The 15,000-nt window shown below is 47.0% G+C and overlaps 1 protein-coding gene across 1 annotated transcript in view; it reads left to right on the forward strand.

Moving 5' to 3' along the window:
* Nucleotides 1-15,000, forward strand: part of ntrk3a (neurotrophic tyrosine kinase, receptor, type 3a) — a 178,646-nt gene that overhangs the window by 126,971 nt on the left and 36,675 nt on the right. The gene's annotated exons all lie outside the window — the stretch shown is intronic.

Genomic DNA, 15,000 nt, shown 5'->3' on the forward strand with positions numbered 1-15,000 from the left:
AGATAGATAGATAGATAGATAGATAGATAGATAGATAGATAGATAGATAGATAGATAGATAGATAGATAGATAGATAGATAGATAAAGGAACCATTGGCTTTGCTGGGACACTTGCCCTCTGCAGAGGTCCTTAGCTTATTGACCCACTACACGTGTGGGTTTACAGGCAGAAGCCTGTGGCTGCCATAAGGGTGATGTTCACGGTACAGGGGCACACACACACACGCTCTATAGCGCCCCCTGGGGACACTGGCACACGTTAGCACTGAAGACAATGTTCTGTAGCTCACACAGTCTCAGGGGAGTGTGTGAGTGTAAGTTCAAAGTTCAAAGATTATTTGTCACATACATAGTCATACACAGTATAACTTGCAGTGAAATGCTTTTTTGTAACTGCTCTGTCTGAACCGAGGAGAGATACAGGGAAATGGATGTGGTTTAATGAATAAATAAATATGTCACATTGAATGAAGAGGGGGTGCATACTATGCATATATACAATGTACAATTTCCAGTTTTTACAATTTACACTTTTTACAATTTTACAGTTTTTACAGTTTTTATGATGTTATTGTGAATATCATACCCAGAGTAGTCCCCACAGTTCATCAGTTGTCCTGATTCAGGGACCAAATGGCCTTCGGGGAGTGAAAGCGCTTCCCTATTGTTGGGATGGGTGGGGTCCTTCACAATCCTCTTGGCCTTGGTCTGGCACCGCTTGTAGTAGATGGTCTGCAGGTCAGGAAGTTCCGTGTGAGTGATGCGCTCTGCTGAACGCACCACCCTCTGGAGAGCTTGTCTTGTCCTGCTTGGTGCACTTCCCAACCAGACTGTGATGTTCCCCGTGACGATGCTCTCGATAGTGCAGGTGTAGAAGTTCCGCAGTACCTTGGAGGGCAGTCTGAAGTCTCTTAGGCGCCTGAGGTGGTAAAGACGCTGATGAGCCTTCTTTGCCAGGGAGTTGGTATGGAGGGACCAGGATAGGTCCTGCGAGATGTGAACACCAAGGTACCTGAAACTATCTACTCTCTCCACCGTGGTTCCACTGATCCTCACAGGTTGGTAGTGCCGCTCCTGCTTCTTGCTGCAATCCACGATCAGCTCCTTTGTCTTGCTGACGTTTAGGAGGAGATTATTTTCCTGGTACCAGTTTTCCAGGTGTTTAATCTCCTCCAGGTAGGCTCTCTCATCGTTGTCCGAGATCAGGCCCATGACGACGGTATCGTCAGCAAACCTGACAATGATGGTGGAGCTGGAAGTGGCTGTGCAGTCGTAGGTGTACAGTGAGTAGAGCAGGGGGCTTAGGACACAACCCTGAGGAGCTCCAGTGCTGAGGGTGGGGGTGGATGAGGCGCAGTTGCCCACCCGTACTGATTGTGGTCTGTCTGTTAGGAAGTTGGAGATCCAGTCACCCATGGATGGATGCAGTCCCAGATCCTCTAACTTAGTAGTGAGTAGGGAGGGGATGATGATGCTAAATGCTGAACTGTAGTGGACAAACAGCATTTTAACATGATGGAGACTGGCAGTGAAGAGGTGATGAAGTCTCTGACCAGCTTTTCAAAGCACTTCATCACGACTGATGTGAGGGCAACAGGGTGGTAGTAGTTGAGCCAGGAAGGCCGAGGTTTCTTTGTGACAGGGACGAGGGTGGATTGTTTGAAGCAGGATGGGATGAGAGAGTGAGAGAGTGTGTGTGTGAGAGAGAGTGTGTGCGCATCAGCAGGGCCACTGATGTGATTTGCTTTTGTTTTGTTCTGTTGGCGTGGCGGGGCATGTCCATGGATCAGGAGTGTGATTGATGGGCAGGTCCCAGCTGTGGCTCTTTGGGAGCAGGAAACATCAGACTGGGCTGGAATCTCAGTTACCTGCTACTGCTGTTCAGGGAAGGTTATTCCACCGAGCTGATCTAGGAACAGTCCAGATACGTGTGTGTGTGTGTGTGTGTGTGTGTGTGTGTGTTACTAAAACTTTGTTCAAAAGGACATGACATATTTTCACAAGGACACTATGACAACCTGTGAACGACTGTCCAGTTCTCTGTCTATTAAAATAATGAGAGAAATAAATAAAATTTATCACCTAAATAAAACTTACATATTACACACTGCATTACATTATAATACAGTAACAATAATAACAATCCAGCAATAATCTAATATATGTAATTAATTTATGTAATTCAATTGTCAGCCTATGATTTTTTGGTTAATTTTGCCAGTGATGTCGTAATTTAATGCAATTTAACAATTACAGTCAGATTCTAGTTTTTATTGCTATTGCTGTTAATACTTTAATTAATGCAATTATAGTTTTTATTGCTATTAATAACGTTTTCAAACAAGCCCATTAATTTCATTGGCAAATATGTCACGTCATGTTTTGGTCTGATTTGGTACTTTGTAAAGGTTGAGTGCACCTAGGGCCAAACATTTCTCGTTGGCCTTTCTCTGTGTTTTTCTGTCAAACAGCTAAACAATAATGAGGGAGAGAGAGAGAGAGTTAGAGAGGGGGAGCAAGAGAGAGAGAGAGAGGGAGAGGGGGGAGAGAGAGAACATTCTGTTCTAGCATTCTCCCAGTGTTCCTCTATTATTCTCCAAGTGTTCCTCTAACGTTATCCCAGTGTTCCTCTATTATTCTCCCAGTGTTCCTCTAACGTTCTCCCAGTGTTCCTCTAACATTCTCCCAGTGTTCCTCTAGTGTTTTCCCAATGTTCCTCTAGGATTCCTTCAGTGTTCCTCTAATATTCTCCTAGTTCTCCCAGTGTTCCTCTAACATTCTCCCAGTGTTCCAGTGCCAGTGTTTGTTTATTGTTTGGGTTAGTGTTTGTTTGGTTTAGTGTTTGGTTTAGTGATTGGTTAGTATTAGTTTAGTGTTTGGTTTAGTGTTTGTTTAGTGTTTAAGTGTTTGGTTTAGTGTTTGTCTCTCTCTCTTTCTACCTCTTATGGTCTCTCTTTCTTCAGAATGATGTTTCATGTGATCTGGAACGTGGTCATCTATTGCGTTTGTTGTGGTCAGAGAAGTGGGAGGACTTGGCATGCCTGAGTCTGTCTGAGATCCATGAGAGAGAGAGAGAATGAGAGAGAGAGAGAGAGAGAGAGAGAGAGAGAGAGGGAGTTAGAGAGAGAGAGAGAGAATGAGAGAGAGAGAGAGGGAGTTAGAGAAAAAGAATGAGAGAGAGGGGGGGGAGTTAGAGAGAGAGAGAGGGGGGAGTTAGAGAGAGAGAGGGAGACAGAGAATGAGAGAGAGAGAGAGGGAGACAGAGAGAATGAGAGAGAGAGAGAGAGAGAGAGGGAGTTAGAGAGAGAGAGAGAGAGAGAGAGAGAGAGTAAGAAAGGGGGGAAGGAGCGGGAGAGAGAGGGAGAGAGAGAGGCAGGGAGTGATAGAGGGAGTGAGAGAGAGTGAGATAAAGAGTGAGACAGGCAGTGAGTACCTCACCCTCAGGTTGCCCCAACCCTGGACAAGGTGATGGCCTGCCAGCCCTGTCTGGCTGATCTGGCTGTGTTCCACACTTAGAAATCTGTGATCTATTGCTTTCCCCTGCTTGCACATGCCTTCCGTGTGGGACATGCATGTTTGATGTGAAGGAGACACTTTTTTGCATGCCGGCGATATCAGAGGACGTACTGATGCTAATGTATGTGTTCAGGCCAAACGTTGGTGCTCTGCATGGCGCTCAGTCTGTGATTGACGTGTAAAGGACGGGGGGGTGGCTCTGCTGTTTTATCTCTTGTTTATTGAGGCCCTGAAATGGAGGGAGATTTTTACTCAGCGCATTTTAAACATCAAAGAGAAACATCAGCTGCAGGCAAGCGACGTTGAGGCTGTAGGGCTGTGATGGTTAAGAGGAGACCTGGTCACCATCGCCTGGGCATCACCTGGTGGGCTTCACCTGGGGCATCACCTGGGGCATCACCTGGTCACCATCACCTGGGCTTCACCTGGTGGGCTTCACCTGGGCTTCACCTGGGCTTCACCTGGGCTTCACCTGGGGCATCACCTGGGGCATCACCTGGGTCTGAGGTCTGTCTCTGGGCATCACATATTCAGCGTAAGAAACCCCCTTAGTTGAGGAGATGCTGAAGTAGGTGTCGTTAATAGAAGCACATGGCAGATCCCCTCTCTTACTCTTACTGTGTGCAGTACGCAGTGTGCGTGTGTGTACATTTATCAGCAGTAAATTACATGTTGATTTGTGTGGGTGTATGTGTTCCTCAAAGCTGAAGCTATTTTCATACTAATTAAGAGTCGTGAGAGAACTTACTGCAAATGAAATTCCTAAAGTTGATTATCAGCAAAGAGGTAAAACAGTTGTTCATCTGTTAAACTGCGAACACAGACTCACTGTGCTTGTTTGTGATGCTTTTAGCTTCAAACATTTGTGTGTGTGTGTGTGTGTCTGTGTGTGTGTGTGTGTGTGCATTTGCATGACTGATAACAGCATGTTGAATGTCACATATATCCAATGATACTTGGTGTGAGTGGTGGGGAGGATTTTAAACCTTAAACAAGTACAGTGCAGTGAACTGCATTGTTCTACCTCCTGGTACTGAACAGAGTAACAATCTATCTCCTGGTACTGAACAGAGTAATGTTCTGCCTCCTGGTAATGAACATAGTAACGTTCTACCTCCTGGTACTGAACAGAGTAACGCTCTACCTCCTGGTACTGAACAGACTAACATTCTACCTCCTGGTACTGAACATAGTAACGTTCTACATCCTGGTACTGAACAGAGTAATGTTCTACATCCTGGTACTGAACAGAGTAACATTCTGTGATACTGTGTCTAAAGAGACATTATATGATTTGCTCATTAAGTCTCAGTTAAAGAGTACTAACTTATTAACCGCTGAAGTGGATCAGATGTTAAATGCACATTGAACAGGTCAAGAAAGGAACACATGAGCAGCTGAGTGTTACACTCCCCTCCGTAACTTGCCCATCCGTGTGATGAACTCTCCATGTGGCTCTTCACATGTGGCCACGCCCCCTTCGTTAGCATCAGACTTTGTTGGTGTTCCCCATTACATTACTGGTTAATGTGTGTTTAAATGTCCCATTTTCTCACTTCGTCATGGTCTGGCGTTGCGATACCTTTCGAGGTTCTGCTTTCGAGGTTCTGTTGATATTGTTTATGTTTGCTGTGTTTATTTATGTTCGTATGTTCTTTCTTGTTTAGGTAAATGCCGTTACTTTTCCTATTGTCTATGTTTTACTTTCGTTTTCAATGTCTTTTTTGTTTACAATGACCCTGTCTCGCGCTCACATCCTGCTTCGCCCTCCTCACACTCCATGTCTTTAGCAGTGCCTGGATTCCTGTATCAGGCATGGGAATGGAAGATAACACTTGCTGTTGGGACTGGAATTCCATGACTTCACTTCTCAGACCATTCCAGTAGATGCAGATATATTGCTTTCTTTCTCCATAATCAGTGATGTCAGTGTACTGAATGTCAGAGTACTGAATGTGACATCCTCACTGGTGGTTCATTTATTTCCTTTGCCTGTAACAAACTTCTGAATGTGTTTGAAGTGTAACTGTGTTGGAGTCTAACTGCTGCTACGAGGCATATCTAAAAAAATCCACCTATCACAGCACAGCATGTTGTGTATGGCCGTCACCACTGCCGTCTGTGATGAGTACAAGTATGTGCATGGATAACTGAAAAGACTTGTGATCTTGTAGTGACATGAGACATGTAAGACCCCTGTCATCTCTCTGCAGACTTGAGGCAGAAGTCTTGAAGGACATTCACAAAACAGCATTAACATGCAGTCTCCTTGGTAGACCCTGGCAGGTGAGCAGGTTAGCTGCAGAAGCTGCGTTAGCCCTGTGTTTACCTCACATTCTTTGGTATATCTTTAATTATGTCTTTTTTTTAATCAAGTTTTCATTCTTGTCATGACTAAATTCTGTCTGAAGTTTTTCTCCGAGGCTTCTGGGTACGTTTAGCAGGGACAGTGATAGGCATTACTGGGGTCTGTTGGAGGCCATCACCACTGGGACAATCTTGGTGTTAACCGTCCACGTCCTCCCTGTTTCCTCTTTCAGTTCCTGGTATTTTTCCAACTTTCTCATATTCCTGGCTTTCAATGTTTCTGTCACTTGGGACTGCCTCATCCATCACCGCTGCTGCTCTCTGCATCTGTTATGTCCAGTTTGTTTGTCTTGTTTATCTGTGTTGGATTGTTATTTTTCTCCTCTCTCTGTGGTTCCTCCCATTTGGACTTGGGGGTGTCCAGCTCATATGTCTTGCGTATGTTCTTGTATATGACCCCTGACACGTGGTTGTGTCTACATCTTGGATCTTCTCTGGTGTGATACATCCCTGCTTCAAGTGACATGGTGCTGAGTGCTTGATCTTGTGATGCCGTGATTAGTGACTGTGTGCTGTCCTTCAGTCCTGCCTTTCCCAGCTGTTGGTAGGATTGTCTTATGTAAAACACCCCTGTTATCTGTCAGTGGTACATTCCATAGAGGGCCTTATCCTGCCATGGCACCTGCTCTGTTTCTATGGTAACCACCTCCCCCATCTGACTGAAGCACACTCTCATCAGCTCAGCCTTGGGGACCATTGCTTGCTTTGTGGATGTATCATGTCTCAATCAGTGGCTTTTACACCTTGTAGACCCCCCACCCTTCTGGCTAGTGTACCGTCTTTATGTACTGGATCTTGAGTGAAGTGCACTGTGAGGTGTTCTCTGGTCTTCAGAACTTCCACTGCTTCTCTTGGCCAGGTTACTGTGCCTGCTGGGTCTCTTATGATGTTCATGGCTTTGATCTTATTGGTCCCATTCAACTGACTCTTGAGGACCTGGCCTACCCTGTGGAGGTGTTTAAGGTTCTGGCCTACCCTTTGGAGGTGTTTTAAGGACTTGGTCTACCCTGTGGATGTGTTTAAGGACTTGGCCTACCCTGTGGATGTGTTTAAGGACCTGGCCTACCCTGTGGAGGTGTTTAAGGTTCTGGCCTACCTGTGGAGGTGTTTAAGGTTCTGGCCTACCTTTTGGAGGTGTTTTAAGGACCTGGTCTACCCTGTGGAGGTGTGTGAGGACCTGGTCTACCCTGTGGAGGTGTTTAAGGTTCTAGCTTACCTGTGGAGGTGTTTAAGGGTCTGGCCTACCTGTGGAGGTGTGTGAGGGCCTGGTCTACCCTGTGGAGGTGTGTGGGGACCTGGTCTAACCTGTGGAGGTGCTTGGATGTTGATGTCCTTCTCGATTGTGTCTCATGTTCGCATGTGACTAGAGAATCCTCAGGTATTTGTAGCTGTCCTCCACACAGCCTTGTGGAAGGTTAGTTCCCATCCTGATCACGTTCCCTCTTTTTCCTATCAACTGACTACACTTCCACAGGCCAAATGACATTCCTGCATCCCTAAAGGTAGTTCTGCTCCTGTATCTGTACTGTACTCACTCCTAGTGATGGTCTGGCTGAGAGGATCCAGGCCTGCGCAGAACAACAGTGGGGTCAGTGCATCTCTTCAGTGTGCTCCACACTATATGATCATCTAGAAAGCTGTCCAGTCTTCTGGATTTGACTTTATACAGGGCTGTAGGCATTCAAGCATCAAGGTGTGTGTGTGTGTGTGTGTGTGTGTGTGTGTGATTGAGTCATTTCTTGTAGTCTGCAGGTAGCACTCAGGTTGGTCTGTTTAGTTTTGTAATCCTGATTGACAGGTCTGTCTGCCAGTAGGTGTCACTTTGAGTTGTTTCCAGTCCCCGTCCCTGACAGGAGGTCCAGTGCTGTGGACAGGCCTGTTACTGCTCTGTAGTTGGATCCTGTTTGGTCCTTGTGGGGTCCTTCGTGACCAGAATTGTCCTGCCGTCTGTCAGCCCGCCTGGATGGGAGGTGGTATCAGCTCTTGGTTCATTTGTTACTCAGCCATGCAGAGCTGGTATTTTCCTTAGCCAGTAGACTTGGCTCATGGCAGGCCCAGGAGATGCCCCGTTCTTCGTGTTTGTGACCCGCTCTTCTGTGGGACATCTGCTGTTGTAATGCTGACTGCTTCCTGCTCTGGGAGATTCTGAAGCTTGGAGCTTTTTGGATTTGAGAAGCGCTGAGCACTGGTGTTATGTGAGGATTAATTTCCTCACACACTCTTCTACTGCTGTTCTGTATCCTCTCTGGATGGATCCATACTCACAGTTATGTTGAAATACGCTTTGGGTGGTTCACTAGTGAAGAAGGTATTTGCTCTTTTGGCTGCTTGTGTGTGTCTTGATGCCTGTGCTGTTGACCTTTAGCCTTTGTTTGGGAGACTCCAGAGGTTCATGTTTGAGCTGTTATAGTTGTATATGTAATTGTATCTTCTATATCCAGACCCCATCTTTGTTCTTCATGCCCTTCTAGAGCTCTGTCAATGTGCTGATTGCCATCTGAGTCTTTATCTGGGTTTCCATCCTGTGTTTCCATGGGGAACTGTGGGAGTGGCCTGTGGTTGGTATTTTGTAGACTAGCGTCTCCACCCAGTTCCTAAGTAACCATACCCATTTAACAATAATGAGGACAGACCTGTAGCTTTACCTTCTCTTGTGATGGATTGCTTAGAGAAATATATTTTGTCTACACCAAATGCAGAAGTAAATTCTCCATTAGCCTCATTCTAGTTTGCTAACGGGGCGGATGCTATCAACACCAGTACACACTCCATTCTGAAGCATCTCAAAGACCCTGAGGCTCATTCACACTTGTTTCCTGTTTCTTTTAGTTCAGCGTTAAACACTCCTCAACACTCGCCTCTTTACTGTTGAAGAACCTGAAGTAGATAACTGTTCATCCTTTTAACATTTTTTGCCCTGTCAGGTTGTAATCAGTACGTATTCTGTAATTCTCTCTCTATTCCAGTGAATGTCATTATTACATTCTCTCATCACACTGCTATATTTATATCTTATTGTATAAAAATCTATATCAAATTATCAGGATTATGCAAAAAATTTTAAGTGAAGTGTTGATAATTGCCTCAAATTAAATAAAAAACTAAAACTAAAAGGTGGAGTTTGATCCAAATTCAGCAGGCAAATATAGTTAATCACAACAACGTCCCTGTTAACTAGGTACGTCCACGTTAACCAGGTACGTCCCCGTTAACCTGGTATGTCCACATTAACCAGGTATGTCCCCATTAACCGGGTACGTCCCTGTTAATTAGGTATGTCCACATTAAACAGGTATGTCCCCGTTCACCAGGTACGTCCCCGTTAACCCGGTACGTCCCCGTTAACCTGGTATGTCCACATTAACCAGGTATGTCCCCATTAACCGGGTACGTCCCTGTTAATTAGGTATGTCCACATTAAACAGGTATGTCCCCGTTCACCAGGTACGTCCCCGTTAACCAGGTATGTCCCCGTTCACCAGGTACGTCCCCGTTAACCAGGTATGTCCCCGTAACCAGGTACGTTCCTGTTAACTGGGTACATCCACATTAACCAGGTATGTTTCCATTAAGCAGGTACATCCCCGTTAACCAGGTACATCCACATTAACCAGGTATGTCCCCGATAACCGGGTATGTTCCCATTAACCGGGTACATCCACATTAACCAGGTACGTCCCCATTAACCAGGTACGTCCCCGTTAACCAGGTACGTCCCAATTAACCAGGTCTTGGCTCCAGCTACAGTGTCTTGGTGTCCATATTGATAATGCATGCATGGGGAAAGTTCATGTTGGTTGTCTATGCTGTAAAGGCTATATTTTTAAAGAAATCTTAGTGTGTGTAAAATTAGTGAGAAGCTTGTCTCTGTGCTACCAAGCAGTTTTAGGGTTGAATTATTGCTGTATTACAGCACGGTTCAGGAGTCTTACTGTTCAGCTAAAGTCTCAGATTACTGCTGTGGAAACTGTGATGAAAGTCATCTGTGAAGGTGCTGTACTTCTGAGGAAGGCTTGTTCATGTCCTGCACTGCGGGAGCCAGCTGCCTGTTTCTCAGTGCAAATTAAATCATTGAATAAATATTTATTGTGCTTGCTTCAGTAAGGTGTTGAATAGCAGTCTAGGGAACTGTGCAGTTCCTTTAGACTGTGGAATTATACTGAGATGTGTAACAACTATCAGGCTGTATTGTAATTGTGGGATTTATTTATTAAAATTCATAAGACTGGCTGGTTACAAAACTATATGCTCATGGTTACGAGACTGTGTGCTAACCGCAGGCTGGTTACAAGACTGCTGATTGTCTGTCCCGTCTGCACAAATATCAATTCTATAAGTGTTATCATAGTGTGTAATAATTGTTCAGTAGTAGAATATTTGCATGACTGTGATGACAGAACTGTGCAGTTATTATGGATGTTGTGCACTAAATGTGCAGACTACATTTTTTACATGAAATATTGCCATTTTAACTCAAGTGGTGACACTAGTATATGCTGCATGTTTGTGAATGTGTGATATATCATTTATTATTTATATGTAATTCTTAAATTGTTTCCTATTTCACTTCGCAGTATGATCTGGAGTAAGACATCAGAATGCAGACATGGTGTTTGTTCAAGTCCAGTGAGTGTTCTGTAAAGACTAGTTCTGTGTGAAGTGTTGTGTTTGTATTGTGAAGTCCACAAACGCTGGCGTACAGCAGACAGGAAGAGCCGCTGAGAGAAGTCAGCAGGAGATCGCTGGCTTGGGTTAGTACCCCCTCATATAGGGCCTCTGAGCTGTGAAAGCAGTCTGCTGTGATGGGTGGAGCTTATCTTGAAAGCAGTGTGCTTTGATGGGCGGGGCTTATTTTGAAGCTCTGTGCTTTGATGGGCAGGGCTTTGCTGTCTGAGAGGTTTGTAGCATTTTCAACAGCATGTCTCTACTCACACATCACAGAGCCCCCATGTAAAACATTTAAGAATATTCTACAACTTTAACGGTACCTTCAGTCTCTGTTTTACACTACGTCATAACACTATAATTGGATATAATTATGTGGTTTGATCATTTAACATACATTAGAGGTAATTGGTTTGTTGATGGTTTCAAAACACTGGTTTCTAAATGTTTCCTATAATTTTCGGATCAGAACTTGAATCTGTGATTGTGTTTATTACTGACCTGCTCCTGAGAGGTTCTGAAGCTTGCCCATAGCCTCCTCACTGTCTCCCTGTGAGCATGCCGCGTTACAGATGGTGCTCACTGTCTGACTGATTCGTTTTCTCTCTTTTGTGCTTGTAAAGGCAGTAATTGCTACTGCTCACGTTTGTGAGAGGACACGCCATCGTTGGGATGAGGCTTTGGAGTTTTGGAAAGACAAAGGGACTTTTGGTGTTTGACCTCTTGCTGTCTTTTACTTCCGTTCTGTGATCTTCATGAGGCTCCTGGCTGAAGTGTTGGTTTGGCAGGAACATGGTATCCTCTCCTCTTCAACACTAATCAGACCCTCCCACAGCTCGATTTGAATATCACATGATGGTCCACGGTAATTAGCACCAAATACTCAACATTTAGATACATAAAAGTGCTTTACATAAGTCATTATTTCTGCCTCTCATGTCCCTGTAGATCAGATAAGCTGTTTGCTGTGTTTTTTAAAGTGTTGGTTTTATATTTTAGATGTTGCTTTTGCCACTGGGCCACTGAAGTAATTAAGATTTGGCATCGTCTGTTTCTATTCAACATCACTTTGTCTTAATCTTGTCTTACTGGTGAATAAAAAAGTCCCAGTCATTCATTAGAATCTGTTTGTCTGCCTCTGGCTGTGACCTGTAACTTTGATGTTGGCCTGTCCTACGAGTGCCCTGCGAGGTTCCTGATGTTCTCACTAAAATACCAACAGGACTGACATACAGGCACATGGCATGTTTCCATGGTAACCAGATTTGTTTGGACAGTAACCAGATTCGTGATCCCATGACATCACGAATGTGTAATGAGTCAGCCCTGTGCAGTGAGACAGCTTTGTGCAGTGAGACAGCCCAGTGTAGTGCAGTGAGTCAGCCCTGTGCAGTGAGTACAGTGAGACAGCCCTGTGCAGTGAGACAGCACTCTGCCCAAATGGAGCCATTATGTCAGTAGTTTAACATTAAGTGATATATTTTTTAAATCATCAAGGTGCCAAAGTGAATATTAAAATCATGAGTGTAGAAAGTGATTCACCTTTAGTCTTACTCATATTTAACACTACCGAGGAAGAGACAATGTGTGAGCACTCCGAGACTTCAGTAAACCTGTGTCCTGTACTTTTGTTGTGAGGGTCAGTCATAGACCGCTGTGGCCCTGACATCATACAGCGTGTCTGGAGGGTTCATTTGGTATGGAGGCTTGTTTCTTTGCTGTTTTGTGTTTTCTGACTGTGAAGGAGAGTGAAGCGTCTGTTGGACTTTCTGGAATGTATTCTGTTTAGGTCCTGTGAAAGGCGTGATATCCTGTGATATTGCTATCACGTCTCCCCGTGCAGGAAGCATGATTGCATATTTACAATCACCTCATAACCCACAGGGGGATGGTACTTCTTAAGACTGCCTGCTTTTTAAAATCATATCAGCTTCTTTTTTTATGTTTTGTGTTTAGTGCTAAGGCAACTGTGTGTGTGTGTGTGTGTGTGTGTGTGTGTGTGTGTGTGTGTGTGTGTGTGTGTGTGTGTGTGTAATTCTGATGGCTAAACAAGTCTAATCTTTGCTGCTTGGTTGGTGGCCACTGTGGGTCTGACGTCACTGTGGGTCAAAGGTTACTGTGGGTCCGTGGTCACATGGTGCTTTGTGAAACGACTGAGAACCCAGTCAGAGGTTTTGGAGAGTTTGTATGGCAGTAACTTTACACGGTCACTAGTCCACAGTCAGATGCTGACACACATTAAACTGCTCAAGAGTGATGGACAGCACACACTCACCCCACGCCCTGCACACATTCACCCCACGCCCAGCACACACTCACCCCACGCCCTGCACACACTCACCGACGCCCACCCCACACTCACCTCACGCCCTGCACAGACTCACCCCATGCCCAGCACACTCACCCCATGCCCTGCACACACTCACTCCACGCCCTGCACACACTCACCCCACGCCCTGCACACACTCACTGACGCCCACCCCACACTCACCTCACGCCCTGCACACACTCACCCCATGCCCAGCACACTCACCCCATGCCCTGCACACACTCACTCCACGCCCTGCACACACTCACCCCACGCCCTGCACACACTCACCCCACGCCATGCACACACTCACTCCACGCCCTGCACACACTCACCCCACGCCCAGCACACACTCACCCCACGCCCTGCACACATTCACCCCACGCCCAGCACACACTCACCCCACGCCCTGCACACACTCACCGACGCCCACCCCACACTCACCCCACGCCATGCACACACTCACTCCACGCCCTGCACACATTCACCCCACGCCCAGCACACACTCACCCCACGCCCTGCACACACTCACCCCACGCCCTGCACACACTCACCCCACGCCCTGCACACACTCACCCCACGCCGTGCACACACTCACCCGACGCCCACCCCACACTCACCCCACGCCATGCACACACTCACTCCACGCCCTGCACACATTCACCCCACGCCCAGCACACACTCACCCCACGCCCTGCACACACTCACCCCACGCCCAGCACACACTCACCCCACGCCCAGCACACACTCACCCCACGCCCTGCACACACTCACCCCACGCCCAGCACACACTCACCCCACGCCCTGCACACACTCACCCCACGCCCTGCACACACTCACCCCACGCCCTGCACACACTCACCCCACGCCCACCCCACACTCACCCCACGCCCAGCACACACTCACCCCACGCCCTGCACACACTCACCCCACGCCCTGCACACACTCACCCCACGCCCAGCACACACTCACCCCACGCCCAGCACACACTCACCCCACGCCCTGCACACACTCACCCCACGCCCTGGTGCCCGGGGTAATGAGGAACCTACCAGCTTTTCTGTCTGTTCAGGTGCCTGATTGGATTATAACTGCAACCGTGATGCAATGCTAATTGCATTGGCTCTCTCTCTCTCTTGTTCTCTCTCTCTCTCTCTCTTGTTGCCCCCCTCTCTCTCTCTCTTCTTGCCCCTCTCTCTCTCTTTTGTTGCCCCCCCTCTCTTGTTGCCCCCCTCTCTCTCTCTTTTGTTGCCCCCTCTCTTGTTGCCCCTCTCTCTCTCTTGTTGCCCCTCTCTCTCTCTTGTTGCCCCTCTCTCTCTCTCTTTTGTTGCCCCCCTCTCTTGTTGCCCCTCTCTCTCTCTCTCTCTCTCTTGTTGCCCCTCTCTCTCTCTCTTGTTGCCCCTCTCTCTCTCTTGTTGCCCCTCTCTCTCTCTCTTTTGTTGCCCCCCCTCTCTTGTTGCCCCCCTCTCTCTCTCTTTTGTTGCCCCCTCTCTTGTTGCCCCTCTCTCTCTCTCTTGTTGCCCCTCTCTCTCTCTTGTTGCCCCTCTCTCTCTCTTTTGTTGCCCCCCCTCTTGTTGCCCCCTCTCTCTCTCTCTCTCTTGTTGCCCCTCTCTCTCTTTCTTGTTGCCCCTCTCTCTCTCTCTCTCTCGTTGCCCCTCTCTCTCTCTCTTTTGTTGCCCCCTCTCTTGTTGCCCCTCTCTCTCTCTCTCTCTCTCTCTTGTTGCCCCTCTCTCTCTCTTGTTGCCCCTCTCTCTCTCTCTCTCTCTTGCTGCCCCTCTCTCTCTCTCTCTCTCTCTTGTTGCCCCCTCTTTCTCTCGTTGCCCCTCTCTCTCTCTTGTTGCCCCTCTCTCTCTTTCTTGTTGCCCCTCTCTCTCTCTCGTTGCCCCGCTCTCTCTCTCTTGTTGCCCCTCTCTCTCTCTCGTTGCCCCTCTCACTCTCTCTCGTTGCCCCTCTCTCTCTTTTGTTGCCTCTCTCTCTCTCTTTTGTTGCCCCCTCTCTTGTTGCCCCTCTCTCTCTCTCTCTTGTTGCCCCTCTCTCTTTCTTGTTGCCCCTCTCTCTCTCGTTGCCCCGCTCTCTCTTTCTCGTTGCCCCTCTCTCTCTCTCTCTCGTTGCCCCTCTCTCTCTCTTTTGTTGCCCCTCTCTC

Source organism: Electrophorus electricus, chromosome 12 (genome assembly GCF_013358815.1).
Source record: "Electrophorus electricus isolate fEleEle1 chromosome 12, fEleEle1.pri, whole genome shotgun sequence".
Classification (NCBI taxonomy): domain Eukaryota; kingdom Metazoa; phylum Chordata; class Actinopteri; order Gymnotiformes; family Gymnotidae; genus Electrophorus; species Electrophorus electricus.